The following is a 6,000-nucleotide window of genomic DNA, read 5'->3' on the forward strand; positions in this document are numbered from 1 at the left end:
CAACAAACATTGCAGTGTCCTGGAGCAGTAATCTACCTAAGCTGGTCTCAATCCATGGTACTAGATATTGCTCTTTATAACTTGTCTAGAGGAGGGGGGTTATTACATCACACCAGCTGTCACTTCAACCTGCCACAGCCAATAGGAAGGTCACGGATGAGGCAACAGGAGGGAAATTAGAGAAGAAATCCTGAAAACAGAGAATTACATTTTGGGAAAATGCTCCTAATAGTGCAACTTTCTTCTAATATGCGTGTAGCGGAAATAAAACATTAGATTACACAGTTACTGCATGTATGAATGATGTGGTCGTTTGGGTTTAATTAGAATTAAAGTTAAATTTTGGAACGGATCAGAACAGACGTCTACCTTTTTGAAAACAGTTTTTTAAAGTGCAAGGTCAACAATGTTGCTGCACAAGATCCATAATAGTGAAACTATTAAGAGCAGTGAAGGAAATCCTGGGAATAAGGTTTATAATAGTGTAGAATTTATTTTTAAATTGTTTAAATATCAAGCAATCAGATGTTGCTGCATGCAGAGAAAGTGCAACACATTTTATTATTGAAGTTGCAAAAGTGGAAACGTGGTTGTAAAAGGTGAAATTCAGTACTGCTGTACTGCTCATGCTTTTCAAAGTGCACACCATTGTTTTGGCAGAAGGATATATAAGGAAGAATCACAAAACACAAAATGATCATTTTAGGAAAATGCATGTAATTATTGCAGCATTTCTTTTATAACCAAGCAAGTGGAGCTGTATGCTATCAGCATGTAACGTTTTTTTTTTTTTGCAGTTGCAAAGTAACAACTTTGTTTGCAGCTGCAGGGAATATTAAAAAAAAAAAAAACCTTTAGAAACAATGAAGCAATATTGTTCATGATGGTGAATCATTTTAACAATTTGTGTTTTCTAAATTGCAAAAGGGAAACCTATATATCTGCAAAAGATTTGAGCAGACATCTACAAGTCTGAGGTCAACCAGGAGGGTAAAACATCTTAACCCCAAATCAAACTTTTGAAAAAAGGCTAAAAGTTCAAAATGTTATCATTTTTAGGGATATAAAACACTTTGAGTGTAGCTTTTTAAAATCATAACGTACTAATCTGCTGCATTTTTGCTGCTTTTTCTGCTGCAAAAAGAAAAGCACATTAGCAATTTTTAACATAAAGTCCCTTTTAAGCACATGAATCCATAGTGTAAATGTAAAAAGCAGTGGTATCAGTGAGCACTGGAATCAGTGTGTAATCGTTCCTGACACCTGATGTTGAACTCAGATTAAATGAATACACATGCTGTCTGTGCAGATAAGCTCACCTCAGCGGGTAAGAACTCCCAAAGCTCCTGCTATTAACAGAGCTACATGCTGCACAGCTTTACTGTGTCAGCATCAGGCTCTGTGTTGCTTATGAGTGCTGTCATCCGTGCAGAAAAAGAAGACATGAGTGCATCAGAATGTGAGCGCTTAATCAAGAAATCAAATGAAACATTCAAGGGAAAATGTTGCTGTTGATTGATTGATTAAAAATGAGATATATGTTTGTGTGTGTGTGTGTTTTGGTGTGAGTCTGTGTGCGTGTTTTGGTGTGTGTGTGTGTGTGTGTGTGTGTGTGTGTGTGTGTGTGTGTGTGTGTGTGTGTGTTCGAGAGATCTGTAAAGTATGTTCATACAGCCATGGGATAATCCACTGGATGAGTGGACTAATATTCAGCCAATCCTGCTAAAGCCAAATTAGTCCAACACATTTCCATCATATTTCAGAATAAAGCGGCCTCAACAATCTGAGCTCTCAGGAAAGTGACGGCAAATGACCGGTGAGCCCTCAGATCCCTGTGATCCCAGGATAAACTTCTCATCAAGGAGCTTACATCTCTGAACTAACACACATGTAAACCAACAACAGGTCACACTGCCACATAAGAAAACTGTGATTACTGTATTGTGCTCTTATGTCAGTAACAGCCACGGTGAGGCAGAGAAAACCTGTGCAGGGGAGAAACAACAATAATGAATGACTAGAGTCTGATGCATAGACCCCCCCCCCCTTTTCTGTGGGGCTTATAAGAGGATGGCTTCTGTACAGCAGTGTATGAGTGACCTTAATCATCACAGGGATATTTGGGTTTTATTCGGCAGCAGCGATGCGATGCACGCGGTCATCACTGTGCTTGACTGGCAGGCATAAAAAATGAGAGGGGGGCAAGGTCGGTTTGCAAAGTGTAATCCATATCATCCCGTTATAGAGGCTGCACTGGAGTCGGCCCCCGGCCAAACATTTTGATGTTGATAATGATGCTGGATTATGCTGTCATCTGATGTAATTTCGGCCTGCATCAAATACACAAAAGAGGGATCAACCAAATTCTTTAAAAGGGACTCCTTTTTTTTACACAGCAACCTTCTAGATGCAAATGGATTGATTCCATGCAGCATTTATTTCAGCTTTCTCAACTCGACAGACTTATTTCTAGCTCAGTTTTTTCCTTAGAAATGTAAGATCATCTATTCTCATTATTCACGCTCTTTACAGCGTGCCTTCCAGCCATTCAGACCAGCAGGGCCTGAAAAAACAAATGGTCTGAAAAGTTGAGAACATTGAACCCTCACTGTCTGCACAACACCTACTGTTTTTCCAAGAAAAAGTGATGCAGTATGTTTATTATTAAACAGGAACTAGCATACATATTTCTAGCTCAATATTTTTATCCTGGGATTCCACCGGAGTGGCTCTAAATCATTCACAGTCCAAAGATCGTGTCTGTTCTGTAGCCCCTCATGTCGAGCCTTCGTCTTAAACATAAGTTATGTCCCATTTCAGGGGCTGCATTATGTCAAAGGCCGAACCATTTTCAAGGCTGCTTCAAATGCAGCCAACAAATGTGTCCTATTCTCCCTGGCCAATGAAGATGCTGACTCTCAAGCGACCAATAGTTCAAATGGAAATTTAAGTAATTTGTTTAAACTCAATTAAATAGCTATATAGCTTAAATTACATGGTGTTAATTATGTTATGTTTAGGTTACTTTGTAACGGGAGCAGAAAGAGTAAGGGTGGGGACAGGTGTTGATTGAAACAGGGGTTCCTCTGAACACTAGGTCATCTTATTTAAGTTCTGCCCGAGCAGAATTGAGATACAGCTATAGACTGTTTAAAAACGATGGGACAACATGCCAGGCCCCCCAAAGGGAGTGAAAATATTAAGAGCAGCCCCTTCTGACTACTGTAGCTGCAGTACAGTTCACAAATGCCCTCTCCATGTTAGAAAGTCAAACTATAAAGTTAGAAAAAAAAAAATCTCAAGACAAATACCCCTAGGGGCAATAACGGTTTCATTCATTCATTCAGTGACAGCTCTGCTTTGCTCCTAAATTTTCATTGTTACTTAAATTCTGTATAGATTAAAAGACCTATTGACAACATGATATATTGTGATAGTACAGTTTCCTGGAGCGTTACCTAGTTGTTTGTGAGACATTTACATTTAGACTAGAAAAGTGACAACGTATTTTTGTAGGCCAACCCAGAAGTAGCTTCCCCATGGGTTTCGAACTAGAATTCACCTCTGGGATTGTTGCATTGGATTTGGATCATTGCAGGAAATAAGCTCTGTGGATAAAACACGTGGCTGATGTGTTGCTGTATTGTTCAGCTGGATAATCTTTACAGATAAATACCATTTATAGGAAATTTGAACTGTTTAATGCAGCAGAGAGAAGTAAAACACTAATGTTATGATTAAGATCACTCATACACTGATGTACAGAACAACACCGCGTTCAGTTGATTTGACCGACCGTTATGCTTTATCGATCTAATCAGCGGTTTTGACAAGTTAGTGAGACCATAGCTTACTACGTTGTTTAATAACCTAATATTTGCTAGAGCACTAAAAAACACGACTAGACGCTGTAAGGTCGACTGGTGAGAGAGTTCCCGGTGTGATGACATTTAATGTCTCCATGAAAACCACTGTAGTCTCATTTAGCCACTTGTTAGCAACTGTTGCTTTAAGTTTGCGTAAAAACTTTAACATTTACAAGTGGGGGTCTTAACTAACGTAATTTATCTCGTCTAACAAAACGCTTGTGTAAACCACAGACCTTATTTCAGGTGTCTAACCCCAAACCCGTCCAAAATCCCCATTGACTTTTGGAGTTTAGAACCCATGGTGCTAAAATGCTAACTCACTTCCAGGTTGTAGGACGCATTACTGTGCCCCGCTATAGAAGATAACCTTTGGCAGCGCACATCAGGTAATTATCACATCAGTATAGGATAGTGATTGCTTGTTATTTTTACTTAACTGTTATCGGACTGATCTGTAATCTAGCTGCACTATAGTATTCATTGTTGTGCCAACATGAAGCTCTGTGGTATCCATGCTGGGTGCTATCAGCTCTAACAAAGGTCACAACTGCCTAATCTTTTGCTTTGCATTATGGCTGGCATTTATAGAGAGAAGAGAAAATACATCTCTGAGAGACACATGTTACATATGATTGATGATTAAAAGTGTCATCATAGACATTGAAAGATTGTCTTTCTTTGTAAAACACAAAATGAAATCTCTGAGAATTCATTAAGTTTAATTCTCAGTATCATGAATATTGTGATGTGTTTTTTTCATGTGTCACTCTTCTTCAACACTGATGGTTAATCCACATAAACAACTCAAAGACAGTTCAAATGCAGGACATATATTATGTTTATTACGTTTACGTTTACGTTTACTTGCAGTTTCTTGAGTGTCCACTTGAGAATGGCTTGAAAGCCCCGTTTCCACCGAGCGGTCCGGTCCGGTTCGTCTTGGTACGGAAAGCATTTTGCGGCGTTTCCATAGACTAATCCCAGGAAAGATTCCCAAATAACCAATCTGTACCGGCCTACTTTTTGGGACCCTTCCGTTGGGGTGCCAATAATATCAAACCGACCCTTAAAGGTGGAGCTAAATCCTGCAGTCCATGGATTGGTCAAAAGAATTGTCACTTCCCGGGTGACAACGGTAAAAAAAATTGGTTGTTTACATCTGTTTATTTATCCTCGCAGCACACAGCCTTCTCTAAAATAAAGCTTGATTGAGTTTTGTAATAAAGAGCAACATGTCAGTGACAGACGGACTGCTGGATGTCTTCCAGCGTTGGTTTTGTTTGTGTTATGTTTTTCTCCTTTGTTGAATTTATTAGTGGTTAGCTGTTAGCAGTTAGCTACTATTATGTGACGCTATTAAGTAGCTGACGTGGTTAACTTTACCAATCCATACCGTTCTGCTGTGTGGAAACCGGGCTTTAAAGACACTGATCCACATTAGGTCCCATGCTAAAATTCAATTTTTACACCAGAAATATATACTGGTTAAAAAAATGTTGTCGATCTCTCATAGTTCACTCTAAACTTTAAGGGCTCATCCATTTTGATTATATTAAGCCTAAGAGCTTTGAATAAATACTCAACATTAAGGTAGTGAATAGACAGGTGGATGCTTTGTAGTTGTTAGTGAGAGGTTTAAGGCCTCCCTAGGCTCCGCCTATTTGCTTGTTTCTAAATTGATAAATTGATTTTATTAATTTTATTTCCCTTTCTTTGAAATCACCCTATATCTTTAAAATGTATTATTCCTGGCCATCAATCCTTTCCTTGTGGGATAAGGTATTGTAGCCATCATATTTCAACTAAAAAAGACTCTAACAAGAAACGTACCTGTTGTGAATAACAGCTTCACGATTAGAGACACTGCTTCACAATATGCCTTGTTTGTTCTTTTGAGTTCAAATGACAATTAAAGTGAACTGTGACATAATTTTAAAGCTTTTAGGTATTTTGGCAACCAAAATTAACCCATTAATTCAAGACACAATATATTTGACGTAGGCTAATATATAGATTAATTGTAATCGCCTATTATTAGTTAATTTACTGACAGATAGCGCCTTGAGAGGAATCTTGTTTTTTTTTCTGGCACAAAATGATCAAAATTTACTTTTGGCTTTTAATTTAATAA

This window comes from Symphodus melops (genome assembly GCF_947650265.1).
Source record: "Symphodus melops genome assembly, chromosome: 8".
NCBI lineage: Eukaryota > Metazoa > Chordata > Actinopteri > Labriformes > Labridae > Symphodus > Symphodus melops.